Below are 22,717 nucleotides of genomic sequence, written 5' to 3' on the forward strand. Positions count from 1 at the left end.
ACAAGAGATTAAGCCTATGGATCTGCTAGAACTATCTTTCTGTTTGGAATTTCTGGGACTGCTCCAGGGCTTTGAATTCCCCCTTCCTGGATGGTTCCAAATCCAGAAGTTCAGATTTGGTTAGGGTTTTTTGTTTCCTTTTGGCTTTCCAGTTTGATAGTTTCTCATTACCAAGTCACAGCTTCAAAGTTTCTAAGGTATTCATAGTAAATCTAATATGCTGTAGACACAATGTTTTTTATTTAGGACAGTGACAAAGAAGTACCTGAAACATGTAAAAGGAGCCAGTCCTTTCTGTAAAGGGTCCTATTGCAAGCAGGAAACACCTGAACCACCTCCACCTGCTGAGTGGTGAAAGGGAACTGTAGTTTCTTGCCACCAGCTGTGCAAGATCTTCAGAGAGTGGAATACATGATCCTATTCAAATGGTATTGTGTAAACATCAGAGACAGGTTGGATGGAGCATGGAGCAACCTGGTCTAGTGGAAGATGTCCCTGTCCATGGCAGGAGGCTTGGAATTAGATGATCTTTAAGGTCCCTTCTAACCTGAGACATTTTAAGATTCTATGAAACCTATCAAATTACTGTGAATGTCTGCATATCATCTGGAGCATGACTAACCGCTTTATCTAAGTGCATCACTCTCCTAGGTTCTTACTTGATAATTTTCAGTATTTGGTTATCAGAAGGGGCAAGGCCTTCTCCTGGTGAGGAGACAATTAGACACAAATCCCCTTTCCTGTGTAGATGAATAACTCACACCACTGCTTCAGATACCAAAAAAGTTATGTACATGGTAATTTTAGTGTTAATATTTGGACTGAGGCACTACAGTATTTATTATATGCACACTGCTGTGGAATTCCATTTAGTCTGCAAAACCATGGCTTATATGTACAGTGAAAAGATTTGTGTGTAATGCACCAAATGTCTCTGTCTTTACCTTCTGTTTTTCACTGTATGTTACAATGGTCAGATGGTGTCACAAAATTTATGGAATTTGGAAAGAGGGAAGAAAGCTTGGAAAGCTCTTTTAAATCTGGGGGAAGCACAGATTGTTTCCATCCTTTTATCATCATGGGACAGCAGGGCTCAGCACTTTCCTATAATCCTGAATACATAAGAGACTTGAGTATGCATAAGGGATTTTCACATTACTATTTTTGTAAACAATGCATTTATGCAGCTTTTCTGATGCATGGAATAAATTTTTAAACCAAGAATAGTGAGATACAGTTGAGAAGAAAGCTCTCACTTAGACACCTTGATCACAATCTCTCTATACAAAACTTGAGCAATACACAGAACAATAGAATTTAACTTTAAAAATCAAAGTGAACATCAAGGAGAACATAAGAATAGCCTTTTATATCCCCTTACAACTCAAAGTAGTTGCTTCCTTTATTAAAGAGTGATTTGTAAATTTTGCAACCCTAAAGGATGTGCAGTGATTAATCACTTCCTCATCCTTGTGTCCCTGTTTAGTTTCATTTAGTTTCATTATTATGGAAAGAAAAAATTGCCGAGTTGTTTCTCTTCTGTTTATTCCTGGGCTTTCAGAAGTTTTGCTTTTTGCTGATACTTTTTTTCTCAGCTGTTGAAATTGATACATTTCTCATACTGTCAAAATAAATATGCTTTGACAGAATTGTGGTGATCTTAATGCCTAACTGTAGTATACAGTTTCTGGGAATAAAATTTAATTAGCAATTTCTTTTTGACGTCAATTACAAAGTATTCCTACAAATCAAAAGAGAAGATTTGGAATGATTTCCATCATGAAAAAACTCTTTTACATGTGAAAACCATTTTCTAAATGCAATTTTTTGCTTCGCAAGTCTACTACTGATCCTATTAAAAAGTTAAGTTGCTCAGGACTTAACTCAGTTGCTGCAGCTGTGGTATACCTTCACAGGGTTGAAGCCAAGAGGTAAAACTATTCTTATTTTAAAGATTACAGACTAGAAAAAACACAGTACTTTAAAATAAAATTAATACAGACTTTCAACTTCTCCCATGAAGGGAGAACTCTCTGCTTAGTTCATTAGACTAAGGCTAATATGAGCAAATAATATTATTCTTTTTTCTCAACATTAAAGAATATTTATTTATATGTACATTTTTCTAGAGGGAGTTCTCATAAAAGTTTTGTCTATTTATTTACATGAAGGACATTTAAAATTCTAAAGTTAGAATTAAACATATTTATTTTGCTTTAAGTTAAACCTATTACTGCTGGTTTCCCAGCAAATAAAGATTTTTAAGGATTTCCCTTTTAATTTTATTGTACTTAGCAATCAATTTTGTCTCTGTAATTCAGGAAATTAATAACTAATCTTTTGGTGTTAATTGCTTTTGATAGAATGCTTATAATTTCTGGTAAGAAAATGATCTGTAGAAAATTGTTGTCAGGGTTTATATATTAGATAAAATTAATTCATTGTATAAATTTCACAGAGCCTAGAGAAGCGCTAAAATGTTTTTCAACAGTAATGGGTCAATTCCATGCTCAAATTGAGCATAAGGTTTCCTAGAGGGAGGAATGGAATGACTTGTCTTTTCTAAGTTTGATGCATAGTTAAATGTATTGCTGAGTTGGAAAGGTGAGGTAGTATTTAACATCTCATCAGGTAGCCATGTAAGAATTAGGCATCTAGTCTGATCTCAGTTTGTTCAAAAGACAATGGAGAATGACATTCATAGGTGATTCATATCTTTGTAAAGTTTTTATCTAAGATAAAATTGAATGATTCACACTTCTAAAATTCTCACCTATCTCTAAAAGGGAGCCTTGATGAGTAGTTTAGATTACATGACTAACCTTGGGTGGTTAAAGTTAAGTAGGAGTAATCCTGTCCACAACGATTTTACATATAAGCATAATCTGACATCACTAAGCATAATCACTTCTAGAAATCTGTGCAACTGAGTTCAGAGGAAGAATCAAGTTTGTGTCAGAGTCACACATTTTTAACTGAACACAACTCAGTAAAGTTTGAAGAATGTTCTCCAAACCAATGATGGGAAAAAGAAAACGTAGAACAGGTCTGTATGTTGAGGAAGGCCTTAAGGAATTGTTGTAGGATGTGGTCAGTTGGTCTGACAGTTGTAAAATTTGCAGATGGAAGAAGATTGAAGTAATTTAGAGGCAATATCTTTAGAACATGTTGCAGATGAGGAAGAAATTCTGCTTACAGATTAAATGATACATGATAAAGAGAAAACATTGCTCATGGGAGAGTTTGAATTTTGTGGAATAAAACAGGGTTGGTAAGTTTAAAATGAGACTTTATATTTTCAGTATCGCATATTTGCACATGTTCTATTTTCATTAGAAAACCAAACAAAAACAAATCAAAGCAAAAACCTGACATATTTTAGTCCCTGGGGTATGGATGATAAGTTAAAAAAAGGAAAATTTTCAGGAAAATTTGCTTACTAGTAATATATTTTTAGGGTTTGTTTCTAAAGCTTTTTTTTCCTAGGCAGCTATGAATAAAAGTGAGGTTGAATATTCAAGGTGTCTTTAAAAGACCTCATTAATGACTTAAGCAAGTATATGAAAATCATAGTATGCTTCAGAATGGAACTACTTTATGTTGATCTGAATGTACATTACAGACGTGAAGGGTAGCTCTAGGAAATCCTTTATAAGTAGAAATGTTAGACAAGTGAGTACCACACTGTTCTCCCTTGGAAGTACAGGCACTTTGTCTTGCAATACCAGCTGAGGCATTTTAAACATTTTACATTTTTGTAACTGTTGATTTGTTTCCAGATTTCTTCAACTGAAACCCTGTTAGTGAGGCAAAGGCCTAGATTTTATCCTGGATCTCAGATCTTCTGCATTCTATCTTGGATAGCCATTAACTAAAATTCAGAAATTGTTCAGGAAGTAGGCTTGAATCCAGGTCTTCCAACTGTGTGATGAAAGAGCAGCCCTACAGAGAAGGACTTAGGATACTGGTGGGTGCAAAATTGGACATGAGCTGGCAGTGTGCACTCACAGCCCAGAAAATCAACCATTCCCTGGCCTGCAGCAAAAGAACAGGTTGAGGAAGGTGATATTGCTCTTATGACGCTCCACCTTGAGTGCTGCATTCAAGCACTGGGGTCCTCAGCACACAACATGGACTTGTTGGAGCAGGTCCACAGGAGAGCCATGAAAATTATTAGGGGGCTGGAGCACGTCTCCTATGAAGATAGTTCTGAGAAGGTTCAGGTTGTTCAGCCTGGAGAACAGAAGGCTCTGGAGAGAATTTATTGTGGCTTTAAGCCTCCTTGAAGTGGGCTTATTAAAAGGAGAAAGATTTTTCACCAGACCCTGTAGTGACAGGAAAGGAGTAATGTGTTGAATCTGAAAGATGGTGGATGTAATGGAAGAAATTTTTTATGAGAGTGGTGAGGCAGTAGAACAGCTTTCCCAGAGAAGCTATGGCTGCCCCATCCCTGGAAGTGCTCAAGGCCAGATTGGGTGAGATTTTGAGCAGCAAAGTAGAAGGTGTCCCTGCCTATGGCGGAGGGGTGGACAGGTAATCCCTTTTGGGCCAAACCATTCTGTGAACACAAACTTGTGCTTAATTGTCACTGGAGTCATTGCCTCATAGGTTTCCTCCAGTACAATATTTTGAAAAGTATGGGTCTGCTTAATTAAGAAGCTTTGGTCAACTAGACCTCATGTGGTTTTTAAGGCAGTTGCCTAAACTCTATAGAGGGAGCAGAATTTTTTGCCTATTTTTCCATAATATTTAATGAATGCTACATTCCTGGCAGATTTCTCTTTGTGGGGAACTTTCAATCCCTCTTTAGAGGAGCCTGAATACGTAATAAGTCTACTTGTATAAATTTTCAATTGTAGTAAAGATTAGAATTTGGAAAAAGTGAAGCAGCAAAATTGCAATGACCTAACTAAAAGCTCTAGATTTTAATTTCAATTACCTGCTACTCTTTTAAGTAGCTTATTTGGATGAAGAAGAATAAACACGTTTTTTCAGGAGAGAACTATAATGACATTGAACTGGAGAATGTTTACAAAGTAAGAGAAGTGGTTAAGTAATGGAAGGAGACTGGATGTGAAGGAGAGAATTTAAAAAGTATGAATATGTGATCATACAACTAAAGACCGTCAGCATGCATAACTAAAGAAGCACCATCTAAGTTTATGTATATTTTTATGTTTTTATTTTTTAATAGGCTTAAGGCATATATTTATGATTTTTCTCAGACTTTTAAAAACAAAGCCCCAAAAAACTAACAAATCTTTTGCCTTTCTTTGTCACAGCCTTTGCCTATGGATCTAGTTCTTTCTCCCACTTATTCTAGTTCAGTGTTTCATAGTTTTTTCCAATCTGTGAGCGGAGTGTATGTGTGTGTGTGTGTATAGCACTTTTGCACACTATGGTGACTTTTGGAAAAACACCCCCTCTTCCTCTCTATGATACTGTACTTCTCTCCAGTCCAAAGCAACTGGAAGCATGCAGCGCAGAGAAGTCACTGACCCATCATAAGCCTGGGCTTGAATACGTACTATTAATGTGTGAGGGTGAGGTACATACACTCACTGTTCAGTTCCAGAAGCCACATGGAGCCTTAGCATGCTCCCTGAGGAAGGAATCAGTGGAGATACTGTCTGTTCTAAAACTAGAATTCAAACACAAAATATGTTGTCACAACTGACTCTAGTTGAACTATATTTTCATACAGATAGCAGACACATACAGTGACTCCATCTCCCAAGCACATTTTAACACAGAAAAGATACTATTTTCCTCTAGTTTTGAACTTTTTTCTGAAGTAGAACTAGAAAAATAAATGGATATTATATTAGCATACCCAAGAGAAATAATAAATTTTAATATTCGTTGAGGAATTGAGAGAAAATAGCCTTAAAACATGTCATGCCACTCTTGTAAGAAATGGTGTCATTCAACAAAATAATGAGCACCAACAGCAAGTGCAATACAGAAATGTCATCACTGCATTTATCCTTGATGAATAGTGTATGAACTCAAATCAAAATATTTGTATGAATAGAATTTCATTGAAAAAAGCTTTCATTTGCAGCTGGTTTAAATGCTAAATAGGACCAAAAAACACCTGTATGCTAGTAGAAATATTCACTAGTCAGGTTAGTAAGAACATAGCACTGTTATCCTGGAGAGGAAATCAGGACTTTCTCACTTGAAACATTAAAAAATACTCAAACTGAAAAAGTCAAAATGCTTCACATACTAAAGTTTTCTTTATTTTCAGTCTGAAATGTAAACAGTATATTTTACAAAAGAAACAGATTTTCAGCTCTTATATATAAACTAAATCTGCAGGAATATATCACTATCACCTGCCTGCTTATTTTAGAAACACCAATTCACCCAGATTTGTTAATTGCACCCATTTCTCTTGTTTGCTGCTCTGTGCAAATATTTTTATCTTTGAAAGAGGCAAGCTCCTGTCTCTACTTTGGGCATACATTGATTTCACAGTTCTGACCACACATCTTGTGTACAGCTTAAGGAAAATCTGTCTGCTAAAGATCAAAACTAGTTTCGTTCAAGTACTTTGTCAATCATTTCAGTCGCTACCCTTTTTGAAAGGTAAATATTTTCAAGAATGCTATATGTGAAAACAGCGGTCTCATGGAAGTTTTTGGTTCAAGGAATATCTTCCCACCATGAAAACCCAGTATTTCAAGGTTTCAGACGTATTTCCCCACTGTGAAGTTACCTATTATCCAATTATTTCACAACTTGCTTAATTGGCTGATTGAAGAACTGACCTGTAGTACCAAAAACTTAGTTCTTTTGTGAGAAAAATGTGTGTTTTTCTCTATTATTCATAAAACATTTTGTCTTTGTGGGGAAAAACTTGCAGAAAAATTACTGTGGTGTTTAACTAAACATTTTTTGTGGCCTTCTGCAACTTGCTGATAGTCCAGCTAGTCCAGCAAAGAAATTATATCATTCTCATATGAATGCTAACATCCCCAAAGAAATTTCCAAGGTCATTCCACAACTCATAGTGTCTGTAAATGCATCTAGATTCAGCACAAATTAGGCATGGTGTTGCAAACTAATAGATGATGTTTAATGAACAGGGTCTGTGAAAATCAAAGACCAAACTATTATATTCTTGCACACTATTGTTTCTTACGGAACAGAAAGTGTTTCTTCCTCATAAGTTATTGCTCAGTATAGTCTCATGGTGGCAGTCTAACCCATGTGTATTCCTTTCACTTACTTCCTACTGGGACAAACAATAATAAAAATGTTTTACGCAAATATTAGGTCTGCCAAAGCTCACATAGCATGAGTGCTTGATGGGAAATTGGAAAATCCTCTTCATTATAAATGTGTGGTTTAAGACATTCAGTAATAGCTACTACCGCTATTAATATTGATTAGCTACGATAACTGGTCTGCCTGGCTATTAATAATGCTTCTTTTTATTTGGCAAAAAAAAAGACAAAGGTCTTACAAAGAAAGGGGAACCAATGTAGTTAGCACTGTTAATATTTTCTGTGAAGGCAGTAAAAGCAAAGGCTAGAAATGGCTAATATTCTTCTTAATAATGTGTAGCTTGTTAGTGCCTTTCAATGAAGAACAGAACAAAAGTGTTAAACCCCCCCCCCTATTCATTGGATGTTATTCAGAATCTGACATGGATAACCTTTGATGCCTGGAGGTCTATCCCTCCTCAGTGATACTTCCTGCTTGGTAGAGCTGACCAAAGTCCAGAGCCTGGTGTATTATATATGTCTCTGACTAATAGCAGATATCTAGAAAAACGAAGAATGTAAGCGTATTTTCAAAGATACTTCTAGGTCTGTGTGTCTGAGAGACTTGCTAAGCCAGAGGTTTATACTTCCTTTTAAAATGATCTGAATGTATCTTCCTTTTTTTTTTTTTTTTTTTTTTGCTTTTGCTGATTTCCCTTTTGCTGCAGTCAAAAATGTTGAAATGTGTTCCACTGCTTATTGATGCACTAGGTGAAAATACGTCTCCTTTTGGTTTGGACTTATCAGCAGAAGGAGTGTTTTGAGGAATGAAAAACACGACAGGAGAATACTTTTTCTTACCCCTGTGATGTTGTGGACTGCTCTCACCTTCACCCTCTACAGTCTCTTTTGCAGGCTAAAAGATCAAAGTCAATTTAGGCTCCCTGTGCAGAAGCTGTTTCCCGCTTTTAACCATCCTTTTAATTCTTATTTACACCTTTTCTGATAAGATTGTGGGTTTGAACTCGTGTACAGAGTCCAGATTAGACAATGATCTTATGCAGGGTTTAATGACAGTTGTTTGTTTCTTCTAATAATTTTAAACATTCTGCTGACTTTTGACTCTCATGGTTTTATGAACAAATTACTCCAACAGTCCAGTCCAATCACTCCATGATTGTTCTCCTGAGTTCTACTAGGTAGATTGGAATCCATTGCTATGTGTGCAAAATTCACAGCGGTTACTGTACCTGTGCCAAAATGGAATTTCTCAGTATCACAAAGCCTTCCTGCAGCTCTTCACATAGCAAAAGCAAGTGAAATTGAAGCTAAATTGAGTATCTATTCTGTCCATCATGCAACTAATCAGCCAAATAATCTGGAAAAAGATTTAACAAATGCAATAAACAGACCTCTTCCCTGCACTTTCTTTGATTACTAGTCATGTATACAGGGGTTTGCCTCAGAAGCATAGAAATAGCAAAGCCATTGCTAGAGTATCATTAAGAAGATCAGATTAAAGAGTAAGTAACAAAATGCCCTTGCCAAAGAAGCATTTGAAAATGGAAGGAAGGGAGGAAGGAAGGGAGGGAGAAAGGAAGGAATTCGGAAGGAAGGAAGGAAGGAAGGAAGGAAGGAAGGAAGGAAGGAAGGAAGGAAGGAAGGAAGGAAGGAAGGAGGGAAGGAAGGAAGGATCATTGTATGTGTTGGAAATTTAGCTAGTGTTACAGTTGATCCGATGTGATGTAGCTGGTGAAGACATGCCAGGTTATATCAACTGAAAATCACAGTGTGACACAAAGACAGTTGGCTTAAAGAGGGCATAAGATAAATGAGATAAAGCAAAGATATTTAATAAGAAACCTGTCTGCTGAAGATTTTTTTTTAATGAATAGCACAAAAAGGAAGGAAGTGTGTGTGGGAGATGTCTTATATTCTTCAAGTACTGTAATTGTATGTGGTAATACTTTTATGTGTGACCTTTGATGTTCTGTTTGCTGGCTCTAGTTGTTTTAATAGCCTACAGAATAAACACTCTATAAATGTAAACATGGGAAAACACCTGTTATGTCAAATGACAAGAATCACAAACAATATTTGCTTAACTTTTTAATTATTTATAAATTTTTAATTATTTATAATAAATGTGATATTTCATGACCAGATTTTGTTTATAAACTATACAATGCTATGAATCTTAAATGTGTTTTCAAAATACACTAATACTTCAGATTTTTTCTGTGAAATTGTAAGAACATTGTTTGTATGGACTGGATGACCGCAGCTCATGACCATACCTTGACTTACACAGTTTCAGGTATAGGTTGCAATGACAGAAAGAAGATGTTATGGTTGCAGCTGAAGCAAATAATCAATTTAATAATCAATGATATAGCTGAAGCATCAAACAACATTTTGCTATCTGTCCTGCAAGCTGTTGTGGACAATTTAATTTTAGACTTTCTACCATGGGAGCCATATGTTCGGTGTTTTTCACATACTTATGATCATGTTCCTCCCTGAATAAGGAAAGTTGTAGATAGAAGGGTGAACTGAGAGTCCAGTGTGCTAAGGGCATGACAGAAGTGAGCACTTTCAGAATTTCAAGAGTAAATCATGCTGCTGTAGTTTAATAACTAGTACAGTGCTCATTGAATTAATAATTTATAGTTACTTGCATAAAACTTGTGGAGTTGATAAGGATTTTTACTCTTGGGGACAAGAATCTTCTTAAACTAATTAGAGCTTGTTTTATGGTATCTGCTAATTGACTATTCACCTCAGTTAACATAAACATGTTGTTTTCAAATCACTGCTGTTGTCTCTGTCTTTTTATGTTTTGTAACAGAAATGTGCCTGTCAGGTGAGATGTGAGACAGCATGACATAATGCAGTCTGATGTAATATGAGTGAAAGCTAATATTTTAGATTCTTATCCTGCTCTTATCGAGGGCCATGTGCAGTCTCCCAAAGGCATGTGCACTTCTGTTGAGCCATTCCAATAGTTTCCCCTTTGGATTTTTTCTCCAGGAAGCAAGACAGATATGTAAATTATTAGGGTCTGTATTTACAAAGTAGATTCTTCAGTCACTGAGGTCTATGGATTCTTTGACATTGACTTCAGTGGGTGTATGATAATACCCCTGGACACTTCCATAGTCAGATACACTGTGCTGCTGTTTAGAAAGGCTGGGATCTCAGAACCAACACCTTCCACCACTCATCTCCCCCATACCTCAGCTATTTTATTTAAAGTCAGATCACTTGATTAACACCAAAGCAAATAATTTTAGGCCTAGAGAAAGGACACACAATGTTGTATTTGTACCTTGTCTAGAAAATTATTTACATTAGAATACCTGTGGAACTGTAAGGGTATCTCCTGTGAGTGGTAAATTAAAAATATTCTAGAGAATCTCCATGTCGTTCTGTGGAAGGAAAACATTAGAATAGCTCACAGGTCTGAGAGCAATTCTGCACCACAGACACAGCCCTGACATGGCAGATCAGCCTACATTTCACCCACCCTGGCACAACCAGCTTTAGCAATGCCAACATGAATATCATCTACTTGCTGTGCTTCTTCTGGCTCTGCATTTCCTGTCAGTCACACGGGTTCCTGAGGATGAGTCAGTGATGCAGATAGCTTTTTTCTTTTCTACATTATTTCACATAAAATGAACATAATAAGGTTTTGCTTGTAATATTCTTGCAAAGAGTAGATCTCTTCTGCGTATTTCAATTATGCCTTAATCAAGGATTAAACACCCCTTCGAGAAATCGAGTTCAGGACTAGTCCCTGAAATAGTGCTCCTGTGTTGTGATTTAGATGCGGTATGTGGGAGCACAGGCTAGATGAAAAAGGCCTGAAATAAGTTCAGTTTCTTCAATTTCATGTGATTTACCTCGCATAAAATATTGAATATTTCAGTGATTTTTTCAATTTGGTATTTAAAAACAGCATCCACCATAATTCCATGAGAAACTATTGTGTGATATATAGTTGGAGTGTCGCACTATTGGGTGAAATCATTTAATTATGTGATATCATAAACATCCTCTTGCATCTTTATAGTTCCAATTTGTACTATCATCTAAGTCTCTTAATTTACTTGAATTCTACTTTTATTTCTGTAGCATATCTGAATCATGTGCATGGGCTGAAGATGCTTAATTAGTAAATACAAAGACTATATATACACTATCTATAAAGTATTATTCTAATCAGCTGTACCCTAAAGCTAATGCTGATTGCATTTTTTCTCACAGTTTCACAACATTACTTGCTATTATTTACAAATATAAATAGTTGTTTGAGATTTACACCATGGAAAACGTAACACTGAAGCATTCTATTTCATATGGGAGAAATAAAACTAGATCTTACAATGATACAGAAAAATATCTTATTCCTTATCCATTTACTCAAACTAGCTGCATTTTGGCACCATTTTGAATTCATATAGATAAGGCCAAAGGATTTGGAGCAATGCTGAACCAGCCCTATAGTTACTCATTCAATTGTGAGTGTTATTGATGCTGTAAGATGGTAGTTAACTACTCCAGTCTGAATATAGCTGTGCATAAATCTTAGCTACTGACATCATGACTCAGGCACAGCAGCTGCATCACCCTTCATGCCACCCCATTGCCCCATTAAAATAAGAAATTACTTTAATACTGTGTAAACATATCAGTAAGATACAAAACATAAGGTACTAAATTTCCTGTGATTAAGATTATTAAAACACATCATTTCAGTTCCATTCATGAATGTCTCACACAGCTGTACTTTGATTTTATAATCTTGAGCAAAGTCTGTTGCATCATTCCAACATGGTGATGTTAATTAATGCCATAGATTGTATATGTTTTATGTGTGTAAATTTGTGTTTTATGCCTGCACATGTTGCCCCTTTACCTATGTTTTAATTATACTTCACTTTGCTAATACTGCAATACTTTGTGCTGTTACAATGTTAAGTTTTCATTCTTTCTTGCACATGCATTGCATAGTGCAAATATTCTGCTTTATATAAAATTCACATCTAAATCAAAAGCAAAATTATGTGCATAGAAATAATGCCCCTCTCCAGAAGAATGTTTCATGATTTCTTGCAATAGATCCATAAAATATAATTTTTAACCTTATGGATAAAATTTTTCCTGCAAAATGTGCTTTTATTAACAAAGTGATGGTTTTAACAGTAAACCCTAATGTAATATCATCTGATCTTTCTAAATTAAATTCTAAAAATGTCTTCCACCTTACAAAATGAAACTTCTCTAATGACTGCTGAAAAATTTATTGTCACTCATTCTTTTTCCTCATTATGACTTAGCAATTTAATTTGGAAGATAGTATTTGTCCTTCTCAGTTGGTATCAGTTGACTCCACTCTGTTTTAAATGCAAAGAAAGGATGAATTCAAGTAAAAGAGATGAACAAATTTGAAACCTTTTCTGGACTAGATGTGTGAGCACACAATGGAAAAAAAATGCTGGAAAGCCTGCTGGATAACAGAAGTGATGCACAAAGTAATAACTGTCAGGGAAGAGAAAGTAGTTAATGTCGATGATGTTCATGGAGCAGTTACAATGAGACAAATGGATTTTCCTTGGTCTTCAGAACTGGGCTTTTTGACAATAATTTCTTTAGTAATAGTTTAAAACCAAACTGCTTGAACTATGGTACACTTTTCAGTCTCATGGTGTAGGCGTCCTGTGACAAAGATTATAATAAGAAAACCTGCTGTAAGATCCTGACATGTGAGCAACGTTGTCAGTGAAGTGCTCTGGGAGAGTGGCATCAATAAAAGACATCAATAAAAAATGAAAGTCAAAGTGACAATGCTGAAGTGATCAGATTTGGTGCAGACAATTGTCCTGTGTGTTGCAGGAGTCTGGCAGAAGAGAAATAAAGAAATCCTCAGAGTAGCTGGCCTCTGTTGTGTTGCTAATGTTCCAGTGAAACTCAGAAGAGAATTTGCTTTATTGTTTTGGTATTTCACAAACAATGCAATCAGCACTTTCCTTTTATCTACCTGAGCTGTATAATGCTATCTAATTCTACCAGCTGTTGCTAAGCAACTGTAACAGTAATAGTGATGTTTACCTTAAGCCTCAAATTATTTTACTTTATCTTAAAAAAGTAGAAAAATAAAATCCAACCTGTCCTAGGTGATCTCCTTTTGCAGAATGAGTTTGCGTCTATGAAGAATAGTCTTTTTTTTCGCGGGTACTAAATCTCCCTTTAGCTCAGCATTTTAAAATATAGGATCTTACTCTCCATAAAAGAACTTTCTCAACACCACCTTCTACATATTTCAAATCTGGTATATGACTTGCATTGCTTTCCTCTCTTTTTGATGCATTTTCTTTCCTTCATTTTGATGAATCTTAAGAGAAATTGGAATAAATTCAAAGGCAGAAGGAAGAGAATGCAAAGATCTTTGCTTTACTGGGATAAAAAATATATTTTTGACGGAAAAGGTATAAAACAAATTCATATAATCTAGTTGCTTTTAGTTAAGAACTTATTGCTTTGTCAGAAGGAAGCACTGTCAAGCTGTAGCCTTGAAAGTGTGATTATGGTCTTGGTTTTTTTTGCCTCTACTAACCAGTGGCACAGAGTTTAGTGTTATACACTGGATTTTTTTTAAAGTATTAAATGCCTTTTCTTTAAAAAACAAAGTATTTCCTGCAGAGGATATTGTCCCACGTTTTATTTCCCCATTAGCCTTTGTGAATACTGATTTATTGGTCTTTTTGGGCAATCCAATATTAAAAAGTGAACATGAAATATCTTTTTCTCAATTTGTAGTGGCAGCGTAATCCAGTTTATGTATAATATGCATTTCAGCATTGAGAACTTCATTAAAAGAAAAACTTTCACATACCAGCAATTAAGTTGTTTTGCTCTGGTACACAGAAAAGATAGCATTATGGGAGAACTGTTTCAGAATTTCTTGCTGAATAATAATAATAATAATCTTTAACATTTGCAACAATTTAATTTCGTTGAGTTCTGGATAAAGACTTAAATATACATAGGGAGTGGTCCAAAAAGCTAGTGCCTAACTCTTGGAGTACTAATCTGAGACTTTACAAACACTAGCCTTTATGTTTCATCAGCACAATAAATGAATATATAGCATGTGGCTAGAAGATCTGAATTTAAAATACTTTATAGATTGGTGAAGTTCCAGTCACCTTGCAAATGTCTGCATCAGAGTTTAAGGTTATTACATGCATTCAAGCATCTCATGTGAGATGGACTCCATGAAGGTCCTAGACTGGTCACAGCCAAAAATTGCAGGGTTGAATAGATCTGTATTTATAGGAAATCCATCTAAATTTTGTAATTTTGCTGCCATTTTTCTCTATTTTTACCTTTAGTGCCAAGCTACTGAATGATTCTGAATTTAATGATTCAGAAGCAATTGATAGTATTTGGAAGGGTTGAGCCCAGCAGCCAACACAGGTGGGACTGCCCAATCCTTTCCCAGATGCAGGCAGTGACAAGGCTGAGCAGCTTTTCCCAGTAGGTGCAGGCACACAGACCATGAGAATACACCATGTACACATGTGCACAGGTACATAGCTGACTGCATGGATGAACAGAACACACACTCAGATGAGCTCAGGCAGCATCAGCAACCTCACTTGGTTTCCCATCTCTGGCCCAGGGCGGTTGTGTTCCACCCACCCACCCATGGAGCTGACTACAATTTCCCTGTGCTGCAGTAGTCACCCAGCCCAGGGTCTTGTCCTTGAAGAAACCTTCCTGTGTTCCTCTCCTTGTACCCTGCTCATCACCACAACTGTCCAGATGTTCACCAGCAACCACACTGTTGCACATCTGCACTGGCTCCTGGTGCTGCAATGCAGCCTGACAGGCTCTGGCCCAGGTCCCACTGCAGCCTGAGACAGGCTAGCACAGGCTGAGCACTCACTGGGGTCACCCCAGCCACTGGCCCCCAGACATTAATTATTTCAGATCAAGTAATTTTGAAAAAAAATTTTCACTAATTCTCTTGAAATTACTATTTTTGCCTGGGTCTTGCAAAAGCATAATGAATAAATTTACACTGCTCTCATTTCACGTTGCACTGGAACTGTCTTGAGTATGTTTAAATATCTGAAGTACTGAAGCCCTGCAGCACCAGTTCCCCCTGAGGCTGGAAGGCAGTGGTGGGCACAGCAAGCAGACTCTGGTGTGGGGCAGCCGCCCTCTTTGTGAGATCTCTGTGCTGGGGTGTGCTCCAGGTATGCCGGTAAAGATGGTGGCTTGCAGTTGTGAATAAATCTTCAGTGATGCCTAAATAAAAAAGATCTCAGTGCTTTCTGATTTGATTAATTCCCTGGAAAGTGCCTCGTAATGATGTTGTGAGGTTCTTTTATGGATTTTTAAAGGACACTTCAAGTAGCTACGTGCTATTTAAAACAGTCCTCAAAGAATAGTGCCTCTGCCTCTCTGGCCATTTGACATTTCCATTCTTGATTGAAGTTGCTTTAGGAAATAGCAGTTTTAGTAGCAGTGAGTAGTAAGACAGTTAGAAAATGTCTTGAGGTTATCCTAATGAGGAAGAAGTGATGAAGGCCCAGTGCAGAGCACAGCCAACTGATGGCAGGGACTGCAGGGGCCTGCAGGTCTAAGTGGGGATAGGAAGTGCTGGCAGATTACATAGAGCTCAGGAGAGGAGAAAATACAAAGAGAGAATATAAAAACACAAGAGAAAGGAAAACGGGATGGTTGAAACAAGGTGTGCAAACTACCTGTTCATGTCTTACAGCTCTCTACTGCTCCACCATCTCAACTGATAGAAACAACAATTTAAATCTGTAGTTATCTGTTGTAGTCCAACAGGAAATAATTTTTGTTCTGTGTACACATAACACTTTTTTGCACTATCAGGAACATTTCTTTTTTATCCTTTTTGTTAAAAGTCATATTTACAAAACTGTTGCTGCCATGCACTTTGCTGCTCAAAGTCATTTAAGTTGTTGCTAACACTGTGGTAACAAAGTTCTGCAGCTGTGCACGTTTGAGTTAAGTCAAAATTGCAGGCATGAGGTACTCTGGGGACATGGGAGATGTGTGTCTGACTTTACTGTGCAGCAGAGATGGTTTAAAATCTTTGAAGGTTCTAACCATCAACTCCTATAATTAAGGCCTCACAGATAAGAATAGGAGAGAGATGATGGGACTCATCCTGCTATATATACTAATCAAGTGGTCAATGTTGTTTTGTGCCAGAGAGAGATAATCCCAAGGTAAGGTGAGTGAAAGCAGGTGTATCAGCGAGATCCCAGTAAGATTTACAGGCTGCTGGGTTCTCTCTGAAGGTTTTTCTGGAAATAAAACATTAATGTCTAAGAGCATTGCAGGCCAACATTGTAAAACTAAAAATTACTCCTCTTTTGAACACAGGTGGAGCAAGTACCCTGGAAGAGACCCTTGGTGGGCCAATAGATACTAACAACATAAAGACTAGAATAAGGAAGACAATGAAAAATATATATGCATTGTAATTTCCATGCCTGAAATGTTCTCTCTGGAAAATTCCTCAATGTCTCTGTTTAAAGTTGAAAATTTTGTAGAACAGGTTATGGAATGAACAGACAAAATAAGCAGTAATGTCACAAGCACCAGAGTTTATCCAGAGTTTAAAAGACAATCTAGGAAAAAAATTGCTGCACAGCAAATGTAATCTCCAGCTTCGATTCACCTATTTAAAAGGGACTAAGGGGCGTTAAGGTATAAAAGCTGGAACACCTGAAATTTGTGTTAGGAAACTCTATTAAGGAAAAAACTCAATTGACACATGATTAAATATGACATATGGAAGAAAAAGTTTAAAATTATGTGCTTCTCAAAGCTATTGGAGTTCTCTGAATGAGTCAGCCTGAATGTGTATAAAGGTCATCCGAATTCCAAAAGATTGAACAAGGCTCCCCAGTAACAACTGTAAATGCAGTAAATCAGGTAGGGCAAAAGAAAGTTGTACATTGCTGAAAGGTTGGATAAAATTTGTGCCTCAGGAGAAAATTGATATTTTGTACAATGGAAGGAGTCACCATGGCATCCCAAAGAGATCTGTGCTGGCATGTGTGTTCAGCAAACTCATAAGTGATCTGCAAAATCAGATGTAAGCAATGAAGTGACGGTGATGATAGGAAGTGATGAGTTAATGAAAATGAGGACCAATTGTGAAGGATTACAAAAAATAGCCTTACGTGACCAAGTAAAGGGGTGTTGGAGTAGTTGCTAAAATTCAGAATAGACAAATGTGGTTTGATGTGATGTACATAGTAATAAACTGTAGGAAATCTAATAAATAACATTTGTCTATGTAGAATGACAGGCTCTAGCCTCGCTGTCATTCCAGAGAAAAGAAAACTTGGTTATAATCCATAGTAATATAAAATGTTGAGCTACTACTTACCTTAGAAAAGATGATAGGAAATTAGTGGGAGAAGAAGAAAGGGATTAAAATTATCATTGTGTAAATGATGTATATACATTTTGAATATTACAAGAAGTTTTTGTATCCCTGTCTCATGGAGGGTATAACACAGCATCAAAATGGTCGTAGAAAGGTGATAAAATGGCTTAGGTGCAAAGAGCTGTATGAAATGGAACTTTTGAACTTGGAAAAAAAGAAGCTGGAACATGACAAAGGTCAATGAGATGTTAAGTGGCACAGAAAGCATAGGTAAAGATCATCTGTATGCTCTTTTCATACAAAAAAAAACTTACTGGGGTATCAAATTAACCTAACAGATTGTAAGTGCTGAACAAACACAAAAAGGATGTTTTTGTGTTTTAGGATTCCCTCTACAATACATTAAAGACCCTAGAAGTTGGTATAGACTCAGAGGATGACTCAGAGATGAGTTCATGGAAAAGAAAGCTATCAAGGGCTTTTAAACAGAAAGACAAGGGTATTGGAATGTCTTCCTTTTAAGAAATCCTTGAGATTCTGCTCATGAACAGGAGGGAAGTTTTTTGTCGAAGCCCTCCCTCCTTTGACTTGCTGTTGGAGAAAAGGTACTGAGCAGAATGAGCTGTTGATCTAGCTGAATGCAGCTCTTCTTACTTATTAAACTTACTAATACAACAAATTCATATTAGAAACTATTTCAAAGAATGAGGAAGATCCGATCTGAGAAGACATATGGTCTCAGCCTTTGTAACTGCAGAATGGAAGATGCTACTTACAGTCATAAGAATAAACGTGACTTCATTTTCATTATTATGATTGATCAAAATATCTTTAGCATCACTGACTTTACTAGAGTTAGTTTTGATGTCTTTTATAGTTTTCTTGTTGAAAATACATCTACCTTGCAAAAATTCCTTACTATTGTTATGTACATATGTCTATGTATACATACATATACATATAGTTTTCCACAGACTACCTTACAAATCACAAGGAGAGAAATGCTCCTTGTTGCATGTTTCTTGTAGAAGCATTTGAAACTTGAAACAATCAAACAAAAAGAAGTCAATGAATATGGTTAACAGGGTGGGAAGTGTGTGTAGGGGGAGGATAGGAGGATGTGATAAATAAACTTAATGGTCCAGGAAAATAAAAATCATATTTTTTTAGGAAGTATTTTCTAAGACTGTATTTTGTGAAGTTTGTTCAAAATCTTACAGCAAAGCAGTATTAAAATTATACTGATTCTTAGTGATTCTACCACCCATTTGACAGCAGTATTTAAGGTAAAATGAGAGTGTTTTGTGTTCTTCATTGGCTCTCACTTAGGGATCACAACCGAGAAATGCTGAGCTTGAGCAAGTGCAATAGGACGGGCACAGTAACTTTGCAAAGTAACTTTGAAAAATAAAATAAGGATGTAGTCACTTTAAATATTTTTCAACTACAAGCCAAGAGCATCAGTTTTCTTAAAATACACTTTTTATATCGTAAGGTTAAAATAGCTGTCCAGGAATATCTTCCTATGGACAACATATGGCAGAAAAATAATAATAGCAGCATAGTTTATACTCATATAAACAATTACGTGGTATCATATGAATAATGGCAGTCTAATACACCTTTAGTATTCAAATAATTCAGTGTGCTCATATTGTACTCAATCAGTGACTGTACATCTTGTGAAAAATGGCAGTATTTAATTTGTTATTTGAGACGAAGGCCAAAGGTAAAGTGAAATGTAGAAGTAAACCTTTTTGGGATGTAGTCAGTGGTATTCAGTCTACATTCAGCTCAGCTGAACTACTTAATATCTGCTGATATATTTTTTTTTAATTTTCCTGTAGATATGTTTATTTTCTTTACTTTGTTGAATCATTCTTCTCCTACAATACACATAAGAAACAAAATGTTCTTAATTAATCTTATCACTGTAATCTTACTGGTCTGTGGTGTCTCTACACTCAGAAACTGCATTATTTCTTGCGGAATATTGTATGTTCAATGGCTATCTAATTTGCTGCTATCGCTCTAAGTCTCTTTGTTCCTGTTCTCCAGGTATATCCTCCAACTGAAACTCTCTTAAGTGATTTGATACTGAATTTGCTCCTTTGAAGAGGTGTAACATTTGACAGTCCTGAAGGTTTTATACTTACATATATTGAAAAAATAGGTATTATACAGATAGCAGCTGGCATTTTTTTTTCTACATTCTGCCCTGTTAACATGCTCGTGTCTTAACTAGGCAGGGACAGAATTAGAAGGAAATGTGTTCTCTGGGACTGTATAGCTCTTAAGATCTCTGAATATTGCTTACTTCAGAAGCAAAATCATCCTTGAAATTGTGAGTGTGCAGCAATGGGTTTGCTGGGAGTTAACTGTGTGTTAAATTTCTTCTAGGATTTTTGCTGGTTTTTTTACTGAACACTAAGTAAATAAGTATATATTTATATATGTGTATAAAATTAGGAAGAAACCTAAATAACATTTCACAGTAATAATTTTTCTTAATGATTCTCCTTTGCCTCATGTTTTTTTGGGTACAAAGTAAATGGGCAATATGTGTATGAATAGTTTCAGAACTGGAGGAATATATATACAGGAGAACAAAAGCAAAGTAGAGAAAGAAAGGACTCTGGGTTGTAAGAAATGCTTATAAACAGTGGTAAAACATTTTCTGCCTTATTTCTCATTAGAGTTTGTCTATTTTCCAAAATAATAATGCACATTAACCTGTATTTACAGATGAGTACAAAACACTGTCTGGAATAAAACTGGGAACAATCACTGGCAGTTACAAAAACTTCTGCAAGTGGGTAGCAAGCATCTGTGTAAGGAAACTGCTAAGTTATGGCCCTGTGGGAACCATGAGGGTTCACTTACTACCCCAGCAGTATGGAGTTTAAAAATAAAAGTTAATAACGTTTATATTATAAAATTTATAACCATATAACTATAAAATTAATAAAGCTTAAAAATAAAGGTTAATAAAGTTTTACTTTAAGCCAGCTCTAGGGTTCCCAAAGAGATTGGGTACATGATTTGTTTATCTTCCCGGAAGTCAGAAATGTAGTTAAGATACTGCATTTACATATGCAGTTATATATGGTGTACTATATTCTTTATACACTAGAATTATAAATTTCTGCTCCTAAAATGGGGCTCCATCTTTGAAAGATTTTAGATTAATAGCTTAGATGCCCTTGATGGCTCTCCTTTTTTAAAGCAAACCTTTCACACCCGAGTGGTAGAAGGGCTGCTGTGCAGCACAGCTTGCAAGGGGTACTACTTGACTTACAGAAACTGATGTTGGAGACACAAAGTAGCTGGTTAGAGTAATAGGGTGGTGGTCTGTCACTATGATTCATCTTTGAAAGATTTTAGATTAATAGCTAAGATCCCCTTGATGGCTCTCCTTTTTTAAAGCAAACCTTTCACACCCGAGTGGTAGAAGGGCTGCTGTGCAGCACAGCTTGCAAGGGGTACTACTTGACTTACAGAAACTGATGTTGGAGACACAAAGTAGCTGGTTAGAGTAATAGGGTGGTGGTCTGTCACTATGATTTTCCTTTTCTGTTTTTAGAGCATCAGTTCTGTAGTAATTAAATTATTTTAAATTGTTTGTGACATTGGTATGAGATTTCCCCTGCGGTTGTAGGAAGAGGAATACAATGCATAGTATCTGCAAGAAAGCTGCTAAGTTTTAGTGAACAGTACATAACTGAAACATTCATGCTAAGCTCATGGTGTAATAGGTTCCTTCTTTGTAAATGTTTGATAATACAGATGTCTTATTAAAGTGAATCAAATGATAGGTATACCAGAGAAGATTTTTACTTTAAAAATTTCCTGAATCCCCACAGCCTTTTTATCTCTTCACTAGAGTTGTTATTATATTTGAAGTTTAGGAAAAAATTATTACTTATAAGTTCTTTAGTTTTAGCAGCAAATCCCTTTTATTAAATCCATCTTATTAAGATTTAGATTCCCACAAGAATTTGACAGCACTTCTCTGAAAGATTCAGTCTGAGAGACCCACTGCTGGGAAGTTAAAAACAAAATTGCAGTCAGAAATACTTTTCTGGTTTAGGTATAACGATAAAATGTGGGATTATACTTGTTCTGAAGTGCTTAAAACACATATAATAATCCAAGCATTACAGTGCACAGAATGTCCTTACATTTTTCTCTGTTCAAATATTTCATTAACTTCTGAGCTTCTCTCCAGCTCAGAGTCAGTACAACTCTTGTGAGTGGGATTAACAAATCAAGTAGGAAACTAGCAACAGTGTGCACTGTAAGTCAAAGTTTCTTGCTGAGGACTTCCCGTTAATGAGCTATCATGCCCTCACAAAGTCTGTAGGATGTACAAACCAGATACAAAAGCCTGCTGAGTAAACCCTTAGCGTTATTTTTTAAGAATAAAAATCCCCCAAAAACAAAACAAACACAAACCAACAACCAAAACCAAACCAAACCAAACCAAATAAACCACCAAAAAGACCGGCCAAACAAAAACCCCCACTTTTCTTATCACAAAAGACATGGCACTACAAATCTTACACCACAAAAATTTTGCTGTGTTTTCAAAGTATAGAAATCTTGATGTTAGTTGCAACATAATGCATATTAAATGTGTCTACATTTTGCTTCATGTTAAAGTAGGTTTCAGAATGTCAGAAACTCTGATACTTTAGTATTTATATAGAAACTTTTAAAATAGCATTTGCCAAAAAGTTTTTAACACTCAGGCCATTAAAACTGTCAGTCTGTTGAATTTATGGCATTAAGGCTAATGGTGAAATTTCACATTTGAATGAGTAAGTCATACATTGTTAATACTACAGAACCTCAAATAATGATTCAGTGCACAAAAAGATGTTAAATGTCTCAGAAAATCCAGCTATGGGTGTTTTAAATATGAAGGGAAGATGGTATAAATGCAATTTTATGTGCTGTTTGTAATCTAGAAAAAAAATTATAACACTAAGTTATACATATAGGTACTTATGTAAGAATATATACTGAGTGAGGGAAAAGGAAACCAACTGCAAAT

The 22,717-nt window shown here is 36.0% G+C and overlaps 1 protein-coding gene across 1 annotated transcript in view; it reads left to right on the top strand.

The window, feature by feature from the left end:
- CSMD1 (CUB and Sushi multiple domains 1) overlaps window positions 1-22,717 on the top strand; it is a 1,107,925-nt gene that overhangs the window by 199,536 nt on the left and 885,672 nt on the right. The window lies entirely within an intron of this gene.

The sequence above is a fragment of the Corvus brachyrhynchos genome, unplaced genomic scaffold (genome assembly GCF_000691975.1).
Source record: "Corvus brachyrhynchos isolate BGI_N302 unplaced genomic scaffold, ASM69197v1 scaffold136, whole genome shotgun sequence".
In the NCBI taxonomy this organism is placed as follows: Eukaryota; Metazoa; Chordata; class Aves; order Passeriformes; family Corvidae; genus Corvus; species Corvus brachyrhynchos.